The 13816-nt window shown below is 47.8% G+C and overlaps 2 pseudogenes; one reads left to right on the forward strand and one right to left on the reverse strand.

Moving 5' to 3' along the window:
- The first annotated feature begins 587 nt into the window (after window positions 1-587).
- On the forward strand, window positions 588-3454 carry LOC121833921 (annotated as a pseudogene).
- Window positions 3455-12088: 8634 nt separating this feature from the next.
- On the reverse strand, window positions 12089-13195 carry LOC120841540 (annotated as a pseudogene).
- Window positions 13196-13816: the final 621 nt, after the last annotated feature.

Raw genomic sequence — 13816 nt, forward strand, 5'->3', positions numbered from 1 at the left:
TGCTAAAATTATGTGTTATATATCATCTTGTAGTGTACAACATTATCTTTTTATCTGATGTAGGATTTTTTTCCTAGTGCAAAAAGCTAATTCAGAGGGCACCCGCGAACATTGACCTTTTCGGCAAAACATGGTTTCGTTGTACAGTGGTACAGGGTGCACTATTGGAGCAATTTCTTTCAAATTTTAGAATGTTATAGAAGAAGAGTGCGTTCATTGTCAACAGAAGCCCTTTTTTGGTTTTTTATTTTATTTTGACAGATATTTACTTTAGAAAAATTGACTTTGAGGAAGCACTGCAGTCGCGAAGTTTTGGGCGCTTACTCGGTCATTTTATTTGAAACTTTTTACATCAGTTTGTAATTATGGTCGAAAGAGTTACGCTAAATTTCATTGTAATATGGCTTAAACTTTTTTCGGAATGCTCACGTGAAAAGTGACAAAAACCGTTAATTTTGGCAAACTTCATTTGGTAGTACAGTAGTACAGTGGTATTTATATGAGAACCATATAAATATGGCTTGACTAGATGTGTCTGCTTGCAAAGACGGTGCTCAGCGGTTTTTATTTTTTTATTTTTCAGAAATGGCAAGAACTTCTCTATGATGATATGCTCCAGGCAGGCAAGGAGGAGAAGCGTCTTGCTGAGGAAGCTGGCCACATCTCCGAAGACGGAACACCTTACATCACTGTTGTTGTTGATGGGGGATGGTCTCACCGAAGCCATGGCCACAGGTACTCTGCCAACTCTGGCCTTGCAGTGATTATTGGTGCAAGAACAAAGAAATTACTGTACCTAGGTGTAAAGAACAAGGTTTGTTCAACATGCGACTTCTACAGCAGAAAAGAACTTCCAGCAAAGGAGCATGTGTGCTACAAGAACTGGGACAAGAGCTCTTCAGCCATGGAGTCTGAAATTATTGTGCAAGGATTTCAGCAAAGTGAACAGATGCATGGGGTACACTACCGCATTTTTATTGGAGATGGGGACTCTTCAGTGCACCAGCAGGTGTTGTCTCGGGTCGACTATGGGGCGACTATAGAAAAGCGAGAATGCGCCAATCATGTGGTCAAGTGCTACACCTCGCGTCTCTATAGTGTAGCCAAGGCAAGCAAAGGCAATTCCCGACACCTGAGTGGTCCAAGGATTAAACGTATCAAAAATGGAGCACGAAGAGCAATTGCCCACTATGCCAAAGAACTCAAAAACTTTGAAGGAACTGAAACTGAAAAGAAGCAGAAACAAAGGGAACTTACAAAAGAACTTGCTGAAGACTTGATCAATGGTCCGAGGCATGTGTTTGGATCGCATAAAAATTGCAAAGCATACTTCTGTGACAAGTCCAAGGGGGACAACGTCTTCGACCAGATACCCGATGTTCTCAGAATTCAGATCCTCGCTGCTGCTAATGGAATTTCAGACAAGTCTTCTCGTCTCATCACTGATGACACAAGCAACCTTGCAGAGACGGTCATGTCTCTTGTTGCAAAAATGTCGGGGGGCAAACAAGTGAACAGAGGTCAAAAAGGCTCCTACCAACATCGTTGTCATGGAGCAGGACTTAGTTTCCAATCTGGGAGTCCGTGGCATTATGCTGCTAAAAAGAAAATGACAATGAAGAGCCCATCTGCACCACTGAAAGCATACACACAGAAAATGTCCAAACTGCGGGATGCCAGAGTGCTCAGGAAGAGACAATTAGCTGAAGAATTTTCTCAGCTGGGACCACAACCTAAGAAGCCGATGCCCAAAGGGTCAGCTCAACACTATGGACCAGCCTGTGAGAAGCCTGATATGCCACCTGAATTGTTCAGGGAGAGGCTTGTCCTCACTCTCGAGAGCTTACAAGTGTGTGAAGCTCGACGCAGTGAACTTGAAATTGCAACAAGGGGGCCATCTACCAATGCTAGGTGGCATGCTGAAAGGAAGACGCGGCTCACAGCATCATACTTTGGCAAGGTCTGCAGACGGAAGGACTCTACTCGATGTGCTGCAGATGTCAGAAAGATTCTGTGTGGGGGGAGTTTCACGAGTGCAGCTATGCAATATGGTATTTTGAATGAGCCAGTCGCACTTGAGCTCTACCGCGAGAAGAGAGAGGTTACTGTGCAGCCATGTGGAATGTTCATAGATCTAATCCATGGCTTCCTTGCAGCATCGCCTGATGGTTTGATCGGCACTGATGGCATTGCAGAAGTGAAGTGTCCAGAGTCTATGAGGAAGGAGACAGCAAAAAAGGCAGCAGCGAAATACAATGACCGTAAGCATGAGGGAACAGATCCAAAACTTTCAAGAACACATTTCTTCATCTATCAAATCCAGGGACAACTTCACATCACAGGCCGCAGATTTTGTGACTTCATAGTCTACACTGAACAGGATATTGATGTCCAAAGAATAGAGAGAGATGATGAATTCTGGCAGACAGAAATGGAACCGTTCCTAACCCGGTTTTATAGGGAGTGTGTCCTTCCTGAAGTAGTTGACCCTCGCCTTGAAAGAAGCATGAAGATCTGAGATCCTCCTTTCATTCTCGATGCTATTGCTGAAAAGGAAGAGAAGTCGAAAAAAAGGAAACGCTCCGAATCATAGGCCTACCAGTACTTCAGTGAGATGCTAGTTACACTTTTCTTCGATCCGTCCTCTCCCCATTTGAACCGTCTCGTCACTTTGTTTTTGCTGCCTGATTGAACCTCTCTCCCAAGGAAGTTAGTTGTGCCTTTCCGGGTTTACCCGAGCTGCCTTCTAGCTTCCTCTAGCACTCCCAAAACATTCCTGTCCCCATTTGAACCGTCTCGTCACTTTGTTTCTGCTGCCTGATTGGACCCCTCTCCCAAGGAAGTTAGTTGTGCCTTTCCGGGTTTACCCGAGCTGCCTTCTAGCTTCCTCTAGCACTCCCAAAACATTCCTGTCCCCATTTGAACCGTCTCGTCACTTTGTTTCTGCTGCCTGATTGGACCTCTCTCCCAAGGAAGTTAGTTGTGCCTTTCCGGGTTTACCCGAGCTGCCTTCTAGCTTCCTCTAGCACTCCCAAAACATTCCTGTCCCCATTTGAACCGTCTCGTCACTTTGTTTTTGCTGCCTCATTGGACCTCTCTCCCAAGGAAGTTAGTTGTGCCTTTCCGAGTTTACCCGAGCTGCCTTCCAGCTTCCTCTAGCACTCCCAGAGCATTCCTGTCCCCATTTGAACCGTCTCGTCACTTTGTTTTTGCTGCCTGATTGGACCTCTCTCCCAAGGAAGTTAGTTGTGCCTTTCCGAGTTTACCCGAGCTGCCTTCTAGCTTCCTCTAGCACTCCCAGAGCATTCCTGTCCCCATTTGAACCGTCTCGTCACTTTGTTTTTGCTGCCTGATTGGACCTCTCTCCCAAGGAAGTTAGTTGTGCCTTTCCGGGTTTACCCGAGCTGCCTTCTAGCTTCCTCTAGCACTCCCAGAGCATTCCTGTCCCCATTCGAACCGTCTCGTCACTTTGTTTTTGCTGCCTGATTGGACCTCTCTCCCAAGGAAGTTAGTTGTGCCATTCCGAGTTTACCCGAGCTGCCTTCTAGCTTCCTCTAGCACTCCCAGAGCATTCCTGTCCCCATTTGAACCGTCTCGTCACTTTGTTTTTGCTGCCTGATTGGACCTCTCTCCCAAGGAAGTTAGTTGTGCCTTTCCGGGTTTACCCGAGCTGCCTTCTAGCTTCCTCTAGCACTCCCAGAGCATTCCTGTCCCCATTTGAACCGTCTCGTCACTTTGTTTTTGCTGCCTGATTGGACCTCTCTCCCAAGGAAGTTAGTTGTGCCTTTCCGAGTTTACCCGAGCTGCCTTCTAGCTTCCTCTAGCATTTCCAAAACATTCCTGTCCCCATTTGAACCGTCTCGTCACTTTGTTTTTGCTGCCTGATTGGACCTCTCTCCCAAGGAAGTTAGTTGTGCCTTTCCGAGTTTACCCGAGCTGCCTTCTAGCTTCCTCTAGCACTCCCAGAGCATTCCTGTCCCCATTTGAACCGTCTCGTCACTTTGTTTTTGCTGCCTGATTGGACCTCTCTCCCAAGGAAGTTAGTTGTGCCTTTCCGGGTTTACCCGAGCTGCCTTCTAGCTTCCTCTAGCACTCCCAGAGCATTCCTGTCCCCATTCGAACCGTCTCGTCACTTTGTTTTTGCTGCCTGATTGGACCTCTCTCCCAAGGAAGTTAGTTGTGCCATTCCGAGTTTACCCGAGCTGCCTTCTAGCTTCCTCTAGCACTCCCAGAGCATTCCTGTCCCCATTTGAACCGTCTCGTCACTTTGTTTTTGCTGCCTGATTGGACCTCTCTCCCAAGGAAGTTAGTTGTGCCATTCCGAGTTTACCCGAGCTGCCTTCTAGCTTCCTCTAGCACTCCCAAAACATTCCTGTCCCCATTTGAACCGTCTCGTCACTTTGTTTTTGCTGCCTCATTGGACCTCTCTCCCAAGGAAGTTAGTTGTGCCTTTCCGAGTTTACCCGAGCTGCCTTCCAGCTTCCTCTAGCACTCCCAGAGCATTCCTGTCCCCATTTGAACCGTCTCGTCACTTTGTTTTTGCTGCCTGATTGGACCTCTCTCCCAAGGAAGTTAGTTGTGCCTTTCCGAGTTTACCCGAGCTGCCTTCTAGCTTCCTCTAGCACTCCCAGAGCATTCCTGTCCCCATTTGAACCGTCTCGTCACTTTGTTTTTGCTGCCTGATTGGACCTCTCTCCCAAGGAAGTTAGTTGTGCCTTTCCGGGTTTACCCGAGCTGCCTTCTAGCTTCCTCTAGCACTCCCAGAGCATTCCTGTCCCCATTCGAACCGTCTCGTCACTTTGTTTTTGCTGCCTGATTGGACCTCTCTCCCAAGGAAGTTAGTTGTGCCATTCCGAGTTTACCCGAGCTGCCTTCTAGCTTCCTCTAGCACTCCCAGAGCATTCCTGTCCCCATTTGAACCGTCTCGTCACTTTGTTTTTGCTGCCTGATTGGACCTCTCTCCCAAGGAAGTTAGTTGTGCCTTTCCGGGTTTACCCGAGCTGCCTTCTAGCTTCCTCTAGCACTCCCAGAGCATTCCTGTCCCCATTTGAACCGTCTCGTCACTTTGTTTTTGCTGCCTGATTGGACCTCTCTCCCAAGGAAGTTAGTTGTGCCTTTCCGAGTTTACCCGAGCTGCCTTCTAGCTTCCTCTAGCATTTCCAAAACATTCCTGTCCCCATTTGAACCGTCTCGTCACTTTGTTTCTGCTGCCTGATTGGACCTCTCTCCCAAGGAAGTTAGTTGTGCCTTTCCGGGTTTACCCGAGCTGCCTTTTAGCTTCCTCTAGCACTCCCAAAACATTCCTGTCCCCATTTGAACCGTCTCGTCACTTTGTTTTTGCTGCCTGATTGGACCTCTCTCCCAAGGAAGTTAGTTGTGCCTTTCCGGGTTTACCCGAGCTGCCTTCTGGCTTCCTTTTGCTAAGGAGAGTCATGGAACTTGTTCAAGTGTTGCACAGTAACCCCCGATATCTAACTCTTGGCGGAGCCTGACCGCTAGAGAGCGCGTCTCCCAGGTGGCGGATAGGGAGGATTCCCAAGTGGGAATGGCACAAGTGCCCGTGGACCAACAGGCCGTACGTAATGAGGGTGATCAGTTATGTGTTGCTTCTAACTACAAATTTTTTTTTCTGTAGTATTGAATAAACGTTATAACCCTTCATTTTTTCTCTTGTGTCATCATCTCTGTCAACAGCTATCTAGTGTCATCAGAATGCAAATATATGCATGCACTTACTGAAGTTGATTTCACTACTTCACGCTGTGGTAATGTGCTGATCTAACAGCTGGACGGCGCTCGCGTGATATTTTTAAAAATTTTCAAGAATGTACTTGCATGTCCAAAACTATGATAGAATAGAAGTGAATATTTGGATGCCTGCAGGCATAGTGGCTCTAAAAACAAATTGCTAGGAATGTCCTCTGATTTGCTGGTTCTACGCCAGGTGCTGCAGTCTGCGATTCTGGCCACCCGAATGTGTTTTTGTTTTGAATAAACAATAGAACCCAGCTGATATTTTTCTTGTCACCTTTACTCTCGAAAACTATCTAGTGTTTTCAGGAACTCCGTCATAAATACTACACAAATGTGAGTGCTGTAATGCAGAGACGAATGAAATTGTGTGCTGTCACGATCAAGCTATGAAAGCAAACAACCACTATTATCTCTCACACGAAAAAAGAAACGTTCCTGAGGTCGCATGCAAACGTGAACCATCCCACAACGATCCCTGCAACTGAATCCAGGACTGCAGTCAAACCTAGGGCGGCTTCTTTGCGGGCAGTGCCGTAACGTAAGAAACGAAAAAGTAGTGAAACAGTATGGTGTGAAAAGGGCTTTATTATGATGGCGAATCCACTGGTCATTTTGTAGCAATCGTGAGATGGAGCTGAGTCATGGATTGCATGTCGGAGCACGCATTCCGCCAGTGAAAACCAACCTGTCCTCCGGGAGACGTCGAGCGAGACGATCACTTCACCACCGTTTAGCTTGCATTGAAAAACGCGGGGCGCGTTTTTGTTTTGCAACGAAAAAAAAAAGCAAATAAACGAGGCGCAAACTTTATTAATTTTTTTAACTTTAAAAAAATTTATTTAAAAAAAATAACTTTTATTCATTTACTTTTCGAAGTGGCCTGAACGGGATACAAAAGGTGACGTCGACTTTACTGTACACGGTCATAATAACAAGACAAATTTTGTCACATTCTTCTGCTAGAAAGATAAGGGCATATATATTTTTGGCCGCAATGCAGCAACAGAGATATGATTTCCATATTAGCGTTCGAACAAAGCCTTCAATGCTAGCACTAACCAACAGATTGCAAACGTGACATGCCGCCTAGCGTGCGGCGCGTTTGGTGTTGGCCGCGGGCGAACTTGCAATCCCCCAGCAGACTCAATGGCAGTTCTGGGCCCGACAATAATTGGTTTTGTTCGGTATTTCGACGGTTGTTACTGCTTTCGAAAGTTTATCTCATTGTATTCCACGCTATTGCGACCGGAGAGAATGGTTGTGCGTTTTATAACGCTGGTTTCTAAACCGGCGGGTCGGTCCGTTGTTGTTGTTGTTGTTGAAAACTTTATTGAACCAAACAATAGACCGAAGTCTAGTTTACGGGTTCGAAGGGTTGGGGGTATGGGACTGTCTCATGCATAGGCGTTTCTTCCATTTGTCTTCGATCTTCTGCGCCCTGGAGATGACTTCCAGTTGCGTGCCGATGTCTTCGGCAACCAGTAAGGTTTCCCATACCGGTAGGCCATCTTCTACCCGGAGGGTGGCAGGTAGCGGGTTTGCAGGGCATTCCCAGTACACGTGCCGCCAGGTTCCTTCTTCCTGGTTGCCGCAGTCTTCACACTTGCCACTAAAGAGGTCTGGCCAGGACCTCTTTAGTATGTGGGGAGTGGTGTTGTTTCGAAGTTGGAGTCTTCTCCAGGCACTTTCTTGGAGTCGGCTGAGCTTCTTGTGTGGAGCTGCCAACGTCTGTCTTCGTAGCCGGAGTCTCTCGAGGATTTCACCATAACCTGCAGGCCCTATTGTGTTTGTCGAGGCGCTGTAGTTATGGTCCCCATGTGTCGTGGGGAGGCCCATTCTGCCAGTGGTACGGAAATGAAGACCGCGTACCACCAGCATGTGGGCCGTTTCGTTTCCTGTGTGCCCGGAGTGTCCGGGCACCCAGGTTAACGTATGGTTTGCTTCTTTGCTGATCTGGGTTCTGGCGTAGAGCTTGTATGCTGCTAGTCCAACTCTTCCCAAACTTGTATTGGTGATGGCTTTCTTGGAGTCGCTTGTGACGATGGCGTACATTTCTCCTCTTCTTGCTGCTTGTACTCTCGCAAGGACGATGGTTGCTTCCTCGGCTTCCTCTATCGACTTGGCGCTGATTGTGGCCATTGAATCTTGTCTCGCATTGTGTACTGCTATTACAAATTTTCCTGGCCTGCCTGGATAGGGTCCAGCATCGGCGTGGAAGATGTGCACCTTTCCTTCGTGCAGCTTGTTCAGAGCTTTGGCTCTAGCTAGCCTTCGTCCTGAGTTGTGCGCCGAACTCATATTCTTCGGAAGGGGAATACTCCGTACTGTGTCAGTCCATTCTTGTCGTATAGAGTGTTTCTCCTGCATTTCCTGGTCCATTAACAAAACACCTATGTCCTGTAGGACCCGCCTTCCAGTTCGGGTTTGTGATAATCGCTGGATTTGCACCTGTCTTTGTGCCTTTCTCATTTCATCGAAAGTGTTGTGTATCCCCATTTGATCGAGGCCGTCGTTGGATGTTTTCTGACTAATCCCCAACGCAGCCTTGAAAGATCTTCTTATAATGACATCTAGGGAGTCTTCCTCTGCCTTCTTTAAGTTCATGTAGGGTGCAGCGTACATTATTCTACTTAATGTGAAGGCGTGCACCAGCCTACACGTTCCACTTTCTTTGAGTCCGTAACTTCTTTTGGATGTGCGCCTTATGAGTCGCGCGACATTATCCGCCTGCTTCCTTAATTTAGTGAGCGCTTCTCTGTTTCGATCCTCGATAGATACTATCATCCCCAAAATCTTTACTTGATCCGCTCGTGGGATGTCCATCCTCTGTAGTTCGATGTAGAATTCTTCGTTCTCCCTTAACTTGCGATTCTTTGATGTGCGGACTAGTAGCGCTGATTTATCGGTGGCACATTCGAGTCCAGCCTCTTTCGCTTCTTGTCGTACAATCTTTATGCCAGCGTTTATAACGTTGTTTCTAGACGGTGACGGCAGAGCAGTCCAGAGTGTTATATCATCGGCGTACACTGCATGTTTGAGTCCTTCAACTTCTTGAAGCTTCCTTGACAAGGGGATCATTATCAAATTAAAGAGTAGCGGCGATATTACTAGGGTGTGTACTTTCCGGTGTTTATTTGTGAGAAAAATCGGCGGATGTTTTTCGGTGTTTATTTATTTTCAAAACACCGGTGTATTTCGGTGGAACGTCTCACGACGAGGCTAAAATCGGTGATTATCGGTGAAAAAAAGGCGATTGATCAGAAACAGAGAGTTCCAATTTTATTCACATAGTTCATACACTTCTTCTCTAGGAAGCAACTATTTCTCACACTTGGTTATTATAGTCGATGCAAGCATACTTTTATGCTTGCATCTACACGCAAGGAACGTGCTGCCCTCATGGCAGCACGTTCCTTGCGGTTTGCAACCCGCAATTATGAAAACGCACGGTCCTGTACGACACGGACGTTGGCAGTGTCTTCCAGGAACCACAGCAACCTCTGAATACATGGCTTGCACCAACATCACTTGGCCATACACAATGAGGAAAAGGCACGTGAGAGCCTATCCTCCACTGCGTTAATTTTTCCACAAAAGGGTGCCATGGGAGACACAACAGGGGAAAGGCATTGAGAGCTTAGCTTCCACTGCGTTCACTAGACGCTTTTGACCCCCAGAAAGGAGGGCGGACTGACGCCACCTGCAAGCCATGTATAAACACTGGAAGAATGCAGGATCCACGAGATAACAGGTTTGACGAACCTCTACGGTGAAAGGGTTTCGCTAGGTCGGAAACTAGCAACGACCGGTGTTTTTCGGTTTTAACCAGGGCGAAAATATCAAACCACCGGTGTTTTTCGGTTTTAACCGATTTTATATTTTAGTCACCGACGGATGTTTATCGGTGTTTTTCGGTTAAAACCGGAAAATGCACACCCTAGATATTACCGATCCCTGGGGTGTTCCTCTTCCTTTGTTGACTTCTAGTTCGTCGGTTAGCTCTCCTTCTAGTTGTATTTTGGCCGTCCTGTTCTGTAAAAAATCCTTGATGTAGTTGAATGTTCTCTCACCCAGGTTGAGTGCAGACACTTGTCGTAGGATTGCGACGTGAGAGACTCGATCAAAGGCCTTTCTAAGGTCGAGTGCAGCTAGTGCTGTCCATTTCTGCTTGTGTACACCTTCCTTGAGTTGGAGGAGCACATCTTGCGTGGATAGCTGTTTTCTAAATCCAAACATGTGCTCCGTGAATAGGTTGTGTTCTTCCATGTACTCTTGAATCCTTGTTTGTATGATGCGTTCTAGTACCTTACCCACGCACGAGGTGAGTGAGATTGGTCTTAGATTGCCGATGGTCAGAGGCTTGCCGGGCTTGGGGATGAAACACACCGTCGCGTGTTTGAAGGCCTTTGGAATGACCCCTGATGTCCAGATTTCGTTAAAGTAATTAGTGAGGCACCGCACTGAATTGTCGTCCAGGTTCTTTAGCATTCTGTTGTTGACTTTGTCTTCTCCAGGGGCAGAGGAAACCTTGAGTTTAGCTAGTGCCCGTCTTATTTCATGTTCCTTGATTGGAGCGTCTAATAACGGGTTGCTGTTTCCTGAGTAGCTTACGTCATTTGCCCCTGCTTCCGGTGGAGCGTCTAGGTATCTGGCGTAAAGGTCGGCAATGAGGTCTTCCGTGTTTCCCGCATAGTCTCTCATTAACTTGATGAGAAGTTTTTGCGTTTCCGGCTTGGTGTTTTCCGGGGCCAGTATCTTGCGAAACAGATGCCACGGGCTCTTCGTGTGGAGCATGTTCTGCGCTTCATGGCATACTTGCTGCCATTTCTGGTGGTTTAGCTCTTTGGCATAGTCTTCAATGTCTTTATATAACCTTGACGCTCTTTTCCTCAGCTTGCTGTAGCGTTTACCAGTGCTCTTCCATCTGTTGTATAAAGAATAATACGCTTCTAACATATTTCCGAGTCTGGAGTCGATGGTTTCTGCTTGCGTGGGGTTTTCAACTTGCCTCGTTGCGTTCGCCGCGTCTTCTACAACCGTGGCGCTCCATTCCTCGATGCTTGTGAAGACTCTGTTTTCGCGCTCTCGTCGGAACTTGTCCCAGTCTACGCAGGGTTGTATTCTTGCCTTGCGTGGAGTGTAGCCCGGAAGCGTAGCCTGAACTTCAATGATATAGTGGTCGCTCCCTGAATTCTCTTGCGTGTTCTTCCAGACGACATCTTCCAGGTTGACCGAGAAGGCAAGATCCGGCGTAGTATTTCTTTGCACGCTGTTGCCTATTCTTGTGGGGTACGTTACGTCGTTGAGTAGGACTGCGTTGTACCTGTCTGCTGCATCTATGATTGCTTTGCCTTTGACTGAGTCCGTTCTATACCCCCATATTGTGTGGTGCGCATTAAAGTCCCCTAACACTATGGCGGCGTTATCTACTAGCAGTGGATTGAGTGCTTTGAAAACTTGCGCGCAGTCCGCAGATGCGTCTTTCGGGCTGGAGTACATGTTGCATATGAACAGACTTCGTTGCTTTTTGCGTTTGGGGAGAATTTCGGTGACTATGAGTTTAGTGGGTCCGTCCATCGAGACTGTGTGCTTTTTGACGGCCAAGTCTCACCTGACGAACGTGCAAATGTTTTTCCCCGTTGTGCCTTGTTCCGTATCAAACCTGTCGTATCCGGGTATACTGCCGTTCGTATCCGTTTCTTGAAGTGCCAGTACATCGGGTGGTGGTTTGCTGTCCATCAGTATCATCTTGAGCGAGTTGATCTTGGTACCAAGACCACCCGCATTCCACTGCCAGATCTTGAGTCCGCCTCTACCTTCTATTTTGGGCGTGTGACGCTGACGGTATCAGTCCTATGTGCGTCTCAATCTTGCGGAATCTTTCCTCGCACGAGTTCTGTAGAGCGATCACAGTGTTCTTTAGAGCGCTCACGTTGTTCTGCAGAGTGCTCACACTGTCGTTCAGAGCGGACATTCCCTTGATCACGTCTCGCATCATTGCGTACAATTCGTCCGTCCTCTTGCGTGTGTTCGAGCCATCCTCTGCATCCGTGCATACCGACACGTCCGTGCTTTCGGAGTCGGCTCTGCTTCTTCGTTTCTCGGCAACACGTACTTCGGATTGTGCGTCTTCGGTTTCCATTTGCATCACTGGTGCCGCCTTCTTTCTCGGGTCCCGTGTCACTGGCTGCGTCTGCATTTCAGATGGTCCGGCTTCTTGTCGCTGCGGGGTCATGGCTTCTTGAAGCTTTTGTCGAAGTTCCTGGATCTCCCTCTCCGCAGCAAGCTTTTCCCTCTTTAGAGTTTGATACTCTATGCGCATGGCATCGAATTTCCTTTCCATCTCCTTGCGGAGCTTATCCAATTCCGTTTCCTTCTTGTCAGTTTCTTGCTTTCGGAGTGCTTGCGCATATCCCTCCTTGGGTTTGGGCGCAGTTTCTCCCTTGGATTCTTGGCCTGGCAGAGTTGCAGTGAAGTCTGTCTTCTTCGGTAAGGTTCCTTCTCTCGCTTCTCGTGGCGTCTGAAATTCTACGTATCTTTGCTTGCATTCCCTGCAGGCAGTGTAATGCTGACCATCACATATGAGGCAGCGAGGAGTGCACGTGTATTCCGTTCTTACACCTCTGACTCTTGGCGGGTGTTCGTGAAATTCCCCACAATTGGGGCACCTTCCGTTGTCCTTCTCGGGGCATACGTCCATTCTGTGTCCTAATCTCCAGCATTTCATGCATGCTCTCTTGGTTTCTCGGTAGATGTGGAAGGGGAACACTCCTCCAAAGAACTTAATGTACGCGGGGAGCTTGCTTGTTCCCAAGGTAATCAGGATCGATCTTCCCATCCGTTTCACGTCTACGATCACCGTGTGCTTGTTGCAGTTGACCATATGATTCAACAGTTCGGCTTCGTCGACTACGTCCGACGGGTAGTACACGTTAGTCAGTACTATTCGCTGAAATTCGCCCGGGATGGCTCCATGTCCATGGACTTCTATCTTCTTGTTGTTGCTTATGATCTCCTTGATCTCGACGTACCTGCCTGCTCGCTCAGAGTTGTCCGTGCGAATGGAGATTGTGTTGCTTGCGCTGTTTATATATAGGCTGTCCTCCGCGAAAGCTTCCGCAACCTGCACTCCTGCAGCTTTAGCGATTTCGCCTAAAAGATGTCCTCTCGAGAGGCCATTGACGTTTAGTTCACGTACCCTCAGTATGATCGTGTGAGTTCGGCTATCCTTTTTAGCCGCCGCGGTGAACTCCTTCTTCAGCTTGCGGTTGTACTTTCGACTCCTGGCAGTTTGCCATCCCGCCACTTTAACTGCGTTAACCGCATCCACTTCTTCCTTTTTTTGCTTCGCTAGGTCCTCAAGATACCGGCGAATATTCTCGTCGTGCATTCTAGAACGATCTTCGTCTCTAGCCATATCCTCGTCCTGTTGCGGCTGCATGGCCGCGTTCAGCCTGAGCGTTAGGCCTAGCTCCCACCGGTTTCTTCACTCGTTTGTGCGATATAAATCAATCGATAAAACTTTCCTGTCGTCTCCGAATATTACAAAGAGACATGCGTTTCTCACCCAGAAGCTCAGAGGATATTCTGGCCCAGCAGTCCGTCCGTGCCAAGGCGTCTTCCACGTCGAAAACACGGAGCGCCCAAAAACACGACCGCACTCGTCCAATCCAGCCTCGGAAAAACCGGGTCGGTCCGAAATGTCGTGTGCTTCAGGGAGTGACACCTGTGAGGCTTTATTTTATTTTTTATTTTTTTTTGACGGTGAGCAGGTGCGATCACATTATGATAGATAGTTAAATGGCTAAGGCACGTGTTTCAAGTGGTCCGAAGGATGGCTTACGGCAATTGCAATGAGGCCTTTGGGGCGGCTAAAATCCCTGGATGGAGCAGGGCGAGCAGGGGGCTCTGATCAAGACGTGGCTTTGTCGCAAGACGTTCGCAGCGTTGCCATATTGTTATACGATCGTACTCGATAGCAAAATGCTAGAATTGCAATCACCGCCAAGTTGCACGAGTCCGTCAGCGTTGGCTGCATAAGTTGCGACTGCAATAAAATCTG

Source organism: Ixodes scapularis, unplaced genomic scaffold (genome assembly GCF_016920785.2).
Source record: "Ixodes scapularis isolate PalLabHiFi unplaced genomic scaffold, ASM1692078v2 ptg000064l_1__unscaffolded, whole genome shotgun sequence".
Lineage (NCBI taxonomy): Eukaryota > Metazoa > Arthropoda > Arachnida > Ixodida > Ixodidae > Ixodes > Ixodes scapularis.